Source organism: Oncorhynchus gorbuscha, linkage group LG06 (genome assembly GCF_021184085.1).
Source record: "Oncorhynchus gorbuscha isolate QuinsamMale2020 ecotype Even-year linkage group LG06, OgorEven_v1.0, whole genome shotgun sequence".
Classification (NCBI taxonomy): domain Eukaryota; kingdom Metazoa; phylum Chordata; class Actinopteri; order Salmoniformes; family Salmonidae; genus Oncorhynchus; species Oncorhynchus gorbuscha.
The window spans coordinates 50,075,103-50,086,203 of NC_060178.1; the positions used below are offsets into that span (position 1 = coordinate 50,075,103).

The 11,101-nt window shown below is 44.3% G+C and overlaps 1 protein-coding gene across 1 annotated transcript in view; it reads left to right on the forward strand.

The window, feature by feature from the left end:
- LOC124038058 (phosphatase and actin regulator 1-like) overlaps window positions 1-11,101 on the forward strand; it is a 106,851-nt gene that overhangs the window by 19,916 nt on the left and 75,834 nt on the right. The window lies entirely within an intron of this gene.

Below are 11,101 nucleotides of genomic sequence, written 5' to 3' on the forward strand. Positions count from 1 at the left end.
CTCCCTGTAGGCCGTCTTGTCATTGTTGGTAATGATTGAATTGGAAGCGTGCATGGCCACGAAGTCATGGGTGAACAGGAAGTACAGGAGAGGGCTGAGAACACACCCTTGTGGGGCCCCAGTGTTGAGGATCAGCAGGGTGTAGATGTTGTTTCCTACTTTCACCACATGGGGGCGGCCTGTCAGAAAGTCCAGGACCCAGTTGCACACGGCGGGGTCGAGATCCAGGGTCTCGAGCTTAATGACGAGTTTGGTGTGTGTACATTTGTGTTGGTGCATGTGTTTTCGTCTTTGAATACTGGTAGACATGCCTAATACACAATGCATTACCCGATTGGGTAATGAGGCCACAGAGCAACTTGGCTAGTTCTCAGATCTTGATGTTTTGAATGTTTTCCTTCCCTTAGCTACTGCTGGCTGTCTCCTATAGAAGAGGAGAGTTAACACTGTCAACGAATCAGGAGGAGAGCAGTGTAGTAGAGGAGAGGTTTGGAGAGTAGAGGACCATGTCCCTGATACTGACCCAATTAGACACTAAACACTTCTCAACCAATTTAAAGTCTGCAGTAAATAAGGTGAGAGAACATTTGCAGAATTTACTCAGCTACACTGTGTGTGTGTGTGTTCTCTACATGACTTAGTGATCATTTCCTGGTGTGTCATCATGCCATGCCATAGATACACACGGTATGGCATGGCTTAACCTGACCACGGCCCGGTACAGCCATAAGGTAGTCCCGTTACTCCCATGTAAAACTTACTTTACGGACCACCGGACAGTGGCTGTATTCTTTTTTTTGTATCATTCTATAAACATTTTGGACACGCTTGGTTGGTCAAATATAACATACTTCCATGTCGTCCTAATCAACAAACTAAAGAGTAGGATTTTTGAAAAATTATAAGGGGATAACTAATGTAAACTGTATTGTGTCTGTGTACCTTGTCTATGTATGAGCTGGAAGTAGAAGCCTAAGTATTGTTGTCCATTAGCTTACTCCAATTAGGGGAAGGGGGAGAGGTAGGGTTAGGGGAAGGGGAGAGGTAGGGTTAGGGGGAGACGTAGGGTTAGGGGAAGGGGGAGAGGTAGAGGTAGGGGAAGGGGGAGAAGGGGAAGGGGGGAGAGGTAGGGTTAGGGGAAGGGGGAGAGGTAGGGGAAGGGGGAGAGGTAGGGTTAGGGGAAGGGGGAGAGGTAGGGTTAGGGGAAGGGGAAGGGGAGAGGTAGGGACGGGGAAGAGGTAGGGTTAGGGAAAGGGGGAGAGGTAGGGTTAGGGGAGGGGGAGATTTAGGGGAAAAATAGATTTAAGGGAAAATATATATATATACAGGGGATTGGAAATTATGCAAACAATTACATTGATAGAACCCACAATCTATCTGCAATATTAAAGCTTATCTACCCCTAAATAAATAAATACATAAATATATATCTATCTGCAATATTAAAGCTTATCTTCCCCTAAATAAATAAATATATACATTAAAACTACATCATACCTAAAAAAAAAGTCCATAGATGATATATGAATGAAAAAATGATTCCCTCGTTATTTTGAGAACTTATTTATCTGAGATCATGAGATAAACTCTATAACTAGGAGTGGATGTATTGATGATAGATTGACAGTATGGCTAAGCCCCCGGTGGATCAGTGCATACGTTTTAATTGATTGCTACAGTTAGGGATGGTACATTTCATCCTAACATCATGCTTTCATTTGTGTTTGGAGTTTATTGTCAGTATATAAGTTAGAACGTTAGCAAGCTAAATGTCCCTTACTGTGAGCTAAGAGCTTGTGGGGGAGCTAAGCCCTCGGAGCCTGATGTCTGGATGCTGCTTTGTAGGCTGTTTCATATGTACAGCTCCTTGCAGGCAAATTAGCTGTCAGCACTTTATAAATGGATGCATATAATCCAAAGTGGGTGAGCTCTATTCCTAGCAGGCTGATCAGATTTAATTAGCAGCCTCATAGGCTCATGTCAGGATGCTGCCTTGTAGGCTGTTTCATATGTAAGGCTCCTTGCAGGCAAATTAGCTGTCAGCGCTTCATAGGTTGATGCATATAATCCAAGATGGGAGAGCTCTATTCAATAGCAGCCTCAGAGGCTGATAATAAATCAGGATGCTGCCTTGTAGGCTGTTTCATATGTAAGGCCTCTGAGGCTGCTATTGAATCTGATCAATCCCCCATATACAGTGGGGCAAAAAAGTATTTAGTCAGCCACCAATTGTGCAAGTTCTCCCACTTAAAAAGATGAGAGAGGCCTGTAATTTTCATCATAGTTACACTTCAACTATGACAGACAAAATGAGAGAAAAAAAATCCAGAAAATCACATTGTGGGATTTTTGAAGAATTTATTTGCAAATGATGGTGGAAAATAAAAACCACCATAATCCCTGTGCCAAAGAACACTAAGGCAACCTGCCTAAATGACTTCCGACCAGTAGCACTCACGCCTGTAGCCATGAAGTGCTTTGAAAGGCTGGTTATGGCTCACATCAACACCATTACCCCAGAAATCCTAGACCCAATCCAATTTGCATACCGCCCCAACAGAGCCACTCTATTGCACTCCACACTGCCCTTTCACACCTGGACAAATGCAACACCTATGTGAGAATGCTATTCATTGACTACAGCTCAGCATTCAACACCATAGTGCCCTTTAAAGCTCATCACTAAGCTAAGGACCCTGGGACTAAACACCTTCCTCTGCAACTGGATCCTGGTTTTCCTGACGGGCCGCCCTCTTGTGGTAAGGGTAGGTAACAACACATCCAACACTGTTTGGCTTCCGACCGTAAGGCACTACAGAGGGTAGTGCATACGGCCAAGTACATCACCAGGGCCCAGTAAGTTGCTGGGGACAAAGCTTCCTGCCATCCAGGATCTCTATACCAGACGGTGTCAGAGGAAGGCCCTAAAAATTGTTAAAGACTCCCACTACCCTAACGGCAAGCAGTACCGGAGCGCCAAGTCTAGGTTCAAGAGGCTTCTAAACAGCTTCTACCCCAAAGCCAGAAGACTCCTGAACATCTAGTCAAATGGCTAACCAGACTATTTTTATTGCCCCGCCCCCCGTCTTTTACGCTGCTGCTACTCTCTGTTTATTATCTATGCATAGTCACTTTAATAACTCTACCTACATGTACATATTACCTCAATTACCTCGACTAACCGGTGCCTCCGCACATTGACTCTGTACCTGTACCCCCTGTATATAGCCTCGTTGTTGTTATTTTACTGCTGCTCTTTAATTAATTCTTACTTTTATTTCTTACTTTTTGTAGTATTTTTCTTAACTGCATCGTTGTTTAAGGGCTTGTAAGTAAGCGTTTCACTGTAAGGTCTACAGCAAAATGTGATTTGATCAGCCTGTCAGGAATAGCGTGCACCCACTCTTGATCATATACATAATGCATTGACTGATAATCTGCCTGCAAGGAGCTTTACCTATGAAACAGCTTACAAGGCAGATCCTGACTCATCAGCCTCTGAGGCTGCTAGCGATCTGATCAAGCTCTGAGGCAGAAATTGATTCTGATCAACCTGTCAAGAGTGGTGCTCACTTTCTTCAATAAGCTAACTAACCCTGCTTTTAAGATGCCAAAAAGCTGTTGCGTACCGTTTTGTTTGAACAACAGTAGGAAAAAAGACCAGCAAATTAAGTTTCATCAACTGCTCAAGGACCAGGTCAAACAAACCTCATGGTTTCAGGCTATTATGCGGTGATGATGATCGAAAGCTGTGGGCTCCGGTTACACATGTATGTGTGTTCAAGCACTTCATCACCGGTAATTTGCTTTGCATAAAACTTGCTAGTTAGCTTGTAGTAAGGGTTAGTGAGCTGTATCCATCCAAATAACAGCTATACAATTATTCTGCATTTGGATATTTATACAAACCTGGAGATTCCACCAAGTAGGTGTAGATAATGCCATAGGCTACTTTGCTTTGGTCCATCTGGTAGGGTTGTATTCCCAGATGGTCTCCAGCAAGTTGAAAGGACATATAGACAAGCCAACAAGATTCAACTTTTCTAAATAACTAGTCCGTTCAAGAGTAGGCAACACCTGGAAGTAGTTACGCAACATTTCTCAGACTGGTGAATTAGATCGTGATGAACTTCTCTCGCTAGCCAGCCAGCTAACCTCAGCTAACCGGCGAAAAGGCTAGGTTTTAAATAAACAGTGATGTAAGTATAATGTGACAGCTTTTACTAGCTTAACTGTCAGTGTTAGCAAGTCGGGTAACAAATTAGATTGGCAGAATAAGTATCATGAAAATTATTTGTTGTTGTGACAAGCAAGTATGTTAATAATGACAAGTGAGACTGCTGAAAATGTTTATTGAAATTACAAAAAAAGGTGTCGGTAGGATGATGCCAAAGTACCATGGGAGTGACGGGAGTACCCTACGGCTGTACCGTCAAAAATAATAATAATTTTGGTCACACATATTAAGCAGATGTTATTGTGGGTGCAGTGAAATGCTTGTGGGTGAGCTTAATGATGAGCTTGGAGGGTACTATGGTGTTGAAGGCTGAGCTGTAGTCAATGAACAGCATTCTTACATAGGTATTCCTTTTGTCCAGATGGGATAGGGAAGTGTGCAGTGCGATGGCGATTGCGTCGTCCATGGATCTAGGTGCCGGGTAAGGTGGAGCTGATATGATCCTTAACTAGCCTCTCAAAGCACTTAATGATGACAGAAGTGAGTGCTATGGGGCGATAGTCATTTAGTTCAGTTACCTTCGCTTTCTTGGGTACAGGAACAATGGACATCTTGAAGCAAGTAGGGACAGCAGACTGTTATAGGGAGAGATTGAATACATAAACACTCCGGCCAGCTGCACATGCTCTGAGGACGCGGCTGGGGGTGCCGTCTGGGCTGGTAGCCTTGCGAGGGTTAACACGCTTAAATGTCTTACTCACGCTGACCATGGAGAACGAGAGCTCACCATCCTCGGAAGTGGCCCGCGTTGGCGGCACTGTGCTCTCCTCGGAGCAAGTGAAGAAGGTGTTTAGCTTGTTCGGTAGCAAGACGTCTGTGTCTGTGACGTGGCTTGTTTTCCCTTTAAAATCTGTGACTGTCTGGAGTCCCTGCCACATACATATTGTGTCTGAGCCATTGAATTGCGACTCCACTTTGCCTCTGTACTGAAGTTTTGCGTGTTTTATTGCTTTACGGAGGGCATGGACGGTTTCTACTTGACCATATTCCCAGTCACCTTGCCGTGGTTAAATGCGTTGTTCGCGCTTTCAGTTTTGTGCGAATGCTGCCATCTAGGCCACGGTTTTTGGTTTGGATAGGCATTAATTGTCTCAGTGGGAACCACATCCCCTATACACTTCCTGATGAACTCAGTCACCGTGCCAACGCCGATGATATTCTCAGAGGCAACCCGGAACATATCCCAGTCCGAGTGATCAAAACTATTTCGAAGCATGGATTACGATTTGGTCAGACCAGCGTTGAACAGTCCATACCACGGATACTTCCTGTTTGAGTTTCTTAATATAGGAAGGGAGGCGCAGAATGGAGGCATGATCTGATTTGCCGAAAGGAGGGCGGGGGTGGGTTTTGTAGCCGTCCCAAAAGGGAAAGTAGCAATGGTCAAGAGTTTTGGGGATTCACTTTATTGAAGTCCCCAGCTACAAAAAATGTGGCCTCAGGACATGCGGTTTCCAGTTTGCACAAAGTCCAGTAGAGTTCCTTGAGAGTCGTCTTGGTATCGGGGGGGAGTGGCAGGCTAGGGGGAGAGTGGCAGGCTGGGGGGAGTATATCCGTCTGTGACGATGGCTAAAGTTAATTCTTTTGGGAAGTAATGCGGTCAACATTTGATTTTGAGGTATTCTAGGTTGGGTGAACAAAAGGACTTGAGTTCCTGTACGTTACCACAATCACACCATGAGTAATTAATCATGAAACACACACCTCCGTATTTATTTTTCCCGGAGAGTTCTTTATTCCTGTCTGTGTGGTGTACTGAGAACACAGCTGGCTGTATGGACGGGGACAGTTTATCCAGAGAGAGCCATGATTCCATGAAACAGAGTACATTACAGTCCATGATGCCTCTCTGGAAGGAGATCCTCGCCCTGAGCTCGTCTACTTTATTGAGGGACTGAACATTAGCGAGTAATATACTCAGAAGCGGTGGATGGTTTACACGCCTCCTGAGTCGGACTAAAAGTCCACTCCGAATACTGGAAGTGGAAGTGTAATCGCCTTGGGGGTTACGAACAAAGGATCCATTCAAAAAAAGTCATATTTCTGGTCGAAATGCTGGTGAGTTACCACTGTTCTGATATTCAAAAATTATTTCCGGCTGTATGTCATAATGCAAAAAATATTCTGAGCTAATAATGTCAGAAAACAAAGATTAGAGAGATTGGAGGTTCAATAGGCTCTAATTACCTACCGTGGATGTGCACTCTTCAACATCTCCACTCAATGTTGTTTCTAGCAGTTGCCACCTAAAAGTGTATCATCTGGGTTTACTTGGTTGACTTTACAAAAACAAATCAGATATAGGTCAACCTCACTGACTGAGGTCTACTATACGGGTGTCATCACAGATTATAATTTAACAAATTACTTATAATTAATGTGTATGTTACCCATTAGGACAACCTGAACCTACTAGCCATCCAAGTGGGAGTATAAACCCACTAGTACACCACAAAGTACATGCAATAAATGTACAAGTGCAATGTAATTACTAGGTGTTTTACAGGATTTAGTTAGTTGAAATTAAGTGTATCTTCAGCGTTACTTACGTGTAATTATTATGTGCACCTACATAGTACGTTATCTAGATATATCGTTACCTATTACCAATTACCATATACTTACTTACTACTCATTACCAATTACCATATACTTACTTACTACTCATTACCAATTACCATATACTTACTTACTACTCATTACTAATTACCATATACTTACTTACTACTCATTACCAATTACCATATACTTACTTACTACTCATTACCAATTACCATATGCTTACTTACTACTCATTACCAATTACCATATACTTACTTACTACTCATTACCAATTACCATATACTTACTTACTACTCATTACCAAGTGAAAACAAACAAAAGATGAGCTTATAGTTCAGTCAACAAATACCTTTCATTTCTTACAAAGAATAAGGATGTTTGCTGTTGGGTTAATTAGAATAAACAAAGATATAGGCTTACTCAATAACATAAAATAACTATTTCCTCTTTGGGCTGACATCCTGTTAACGGGATGATATTACAACAGCCAGAGAAAGTGCAGGGCGCCAAATTCAAAACATCAAAAATCTCATAATTAAAATTCCTCAAACATACATGTATATCATACCATTTTAAAGGTAATCTTGTTGTTAATCCCACCATAGTGTCCGATTTCAAATATGCTTTACAGCAAAAGCACCACAAATGATTGTTAGGTCACCACCAAACGGCAATAAACACAGCCATTTTTTCCAGCCAAAGATAGCAGTCACAAAAACCACAAATAGAAGATAAATGATTCACTAACCTTTGATCTTCATCAGATGACACTCATAGGACTTAATGTTACACAATACATGTATGTTTTGTTTGATAAAGTTCATATTTATATCAATATATGAGTTTACATTGGCGCGTTACATTCACTAGTTCCAAAAACATCCAGTGATTTTGCATAGCCACATCATTCAACAGAAATACTCATCATAAATGTAGATGATAATGCAAGTTATACACATGGAATTATAGATATACCTCTCCTTAATGCAACCGCTGTGTCTGAGTTCAAAAAATCTTTACGGAATAAGCAAACCATGCAATAATCTGGGACGGCGCTCAGAAAAATAGTCAAAATAGCCGCCATGTTGGCGTCAACATAAACAAGATGATACATGATAAATATTCCCTTACCTTTGATGATCTTCATCATAAAGCACTCCCAGCAATCCCAGGTCTACAATAAATGTTTGTTTTGTTCGATAATGTCTGTTATTTATGTCCAAATACCTCCTTTTGTTAGCGCGTTTGGCATACATATCCAAACGCATATTCTGGTCGGACAAAAATTTCAAAAAGTTATATTACAGGTCGAAGAAACATTTCAAACTAAGTACAGAATCAATCATTAGGATATTTGTAACATATGGCTTAAGTAAAGTTCCAACCGGAGTATTCCTTTGTGTCTTGATGAGCAATGGAACACAAGTGGATACCATGAGGAATGCGCATGATCAGAAAATGGCTGACTGCCAGACACCTAATACATTCTGCTCTCATTCAGTCCCACAACACAGTAGAAGTCTCATTCAAATATCTATAGACGGTTGACATCTAGTGGAAGCCCTAGGAAGTGCAACATCATTAATATCTCAAGGGGACTTACCAAGCTCAGATTTTTCTTAGGCAGCTACGGCGGAGCGGCAACATTATGAGGGAACACGGCTGGCAAGGAAGCCCGAGAGGCAGCCCCAACAATTGTTTGGGAGGGGGCACATGGGGAATGTGGCTGAATCAGGTTGGAGACTCCCCGTGCTTACCGTGGCGAGCATGTGACTGGTCAGGCCCCGTGCTATGGGGTGATGCGCACTGAGTCGAAGCTGACCATTCACAGGCCGGTGTGCTCGGTGTCAGCATCCCGCATTTGCCGGGTGGAAGCGGGCATCCAGCCAGAACAGGTGGTGCCAGCTCTGCGCTCGAGCCCGCCAGTGCGCCTCCACGCCCAGTGTATCCGGTGCCTCGGCCAAGGAAGAGGCCTCCTATATGTCTCCCCAGCCTGGTGAGTCCTGTGCCTGCACCCAGCTCGGAGCCTCCAGAGATGGCGTCCAGCCCAGAGCCTCCATAGACGGCCTCCAGACACGGCCTCCAGCCCGGAGCCTCCAGAGATGGCCTCCAGCCCGGAGCCTCCAGAGACGACGGCCTCCAGTCCGGGGTCTCCAGAAACGACGGTCGCTAGTCCGGAGTCTCCAGCGACGACGGCCGCTAGTCCGGAGTCTCCAGCGACGACGGTCGCCAGTTCGGAGTCTCCAGCGACGACGGTCGCTAGTCCGGAGTCTCCAGCGACGACGGCCGCTAGTCCGGAGTCTCCAGCGACGACGGCCGCTAGTCCGGAGTCTCCAGCGACGGCCGCCAGTCCGGAGTCTCCAGCCAGTCCGGAGTCTCCAGCGACGAGTCCGAGTCACTAGTCCGGAGTCTCCAGCGACGGCCGCTAGTCCGGAGTCTCCAGCGACGACGGCCGCCAGTCCGGAGTCTCCAGGCCGCCAGTCCGGAGTCTCCAGCGACGACGGCCGCCAGTCCGGAGTCTCCAGCGACGACGGCCGCTAGTCCGGAGTCTCCAGCGACGACGGTCGCTAGTCCGGAGCCTCCAGCGACGACGGTCGCCCAGTCCGGGGGCCACAACGAGGGCGCCCAGTCCGGGGCCCGCTACTCTCACCACGCTGCACCTTGGTCCTATCCTTCAACAGCCGTGACATAGATAGATAGATAGATAGATAGATAGATAGATAGATAGATAGATAGATAATGTTAACATGCTGGGTGTGTCTCGCGTAATACATTTAAACGAGGCTACAAAGAAAACTAATGGGACTGTAGTGACTGTGTTGACTTCAAGATCTGGGGTGTGAACAACGTTTCTATTCAAGCGTTGATCGACATGGTAATGGCTCTATAGTATTGGAGAGAAGTTGAAAAAACGGACCCTCCGTTCCATTGTGACGTGTCATGCCGTAACGTACAGCACAACTCTTTCTGTCTTACAATCTCTCTCCACCATGTGTAGCACTACTCCCATCATTTAAAAACAAGAAATGGACAGTGACGGGGGTAAGGGGGGATACCTAGTCATTTTTTGCGACATCATTGCATGCGATCATCATTCTCAAAGCCGCTGTTTACTTCTAAGATCACTTTAGCACCGCCCTAAAAACCTGATTCAATTTCGACACAAACCTTCAAATAGGTATGTAATGACACATTATATAAACTCTTTATAGTGTTTTATTTAAATTTTAGAGGCGGTAAGGTGATAAGTTGGACAGATCGAGTGGGGAAAAAAAGCAATTTTCCCACACAACATCTCTCCTTCTCACTATCACGCATTAGTTTTGCTTCCCCACTCGCCATTTTTAAAAAGACCCGACGGGGCTCAATGCCTTCTTGAATCATGCACAAACGGGCAGCGTGGGGGTCATGTAATTGATTATGTTGGAAAGGGGAGAAATTGTGCTTTACAGTGGTATTGACATTACAGTTGATCTGGAAGTATTACATTTTTTGGGGAGCTAAAATAAGGTCAATTGTACGGACCAAGGCGATGTACAAAAGTGAGTGAGTTTACGTTAGCTGGCAAACTCTCGCTAGCTAGATAACTACCTATGCTAAATAGACCAGCACAATTACTGCATCCAAAAAGCAAAACAAAGTGCATGGAAAACCTTTTTCTCTCCTCTACAACACTTCTTTTTCAGCAATCTCTTATGTCTGGATTTTCCACACAACCATCTTCTTGATCCCGGTTCTTTGCGTCACTATGAGTCAACACAAATTGTGGGCACATTCGAGGTCGTTGTTATTTCAAGCTTGTTGCGCAGATGGGCATATCTTGAAGTGATGCTTTAATTCCTGTTTGATTGATGCCTAATTAAGTAATTCATACATTGTCAAGACCTGCCCTCCTTAGTTACTGCTGCTTTCCAGGTCAAATGCACGTGAAATTATTTACCTGTGTAAACATTTTTTTTTTATTTCAACCTCCCATTCTTGCCATAGCACTCAAACGCTTCCATGCATTTCAAATGAAAGCTGGACCTGGGCATTACACTTCAGAGTCCTTTATACCAGAGTTGTGTCAATGAGGTGGTTGATTTTCAATTGGTATCTGGATTTTCTATTAACTGTGCCACTCACTCACTCACTCACGCACGCACTCACTCACTCACTCACTCACTCACTCACTCACTCACTCACTCACCACTCACTCACTCACTCACTCACTCACTCACTCACTCACTCACTCACTCACTCTCTCTCTCTCTCTCTCTCTCTCTCTCTCTCTCTCTCTCTCTCTCTCTCTCTCTCTCTCTC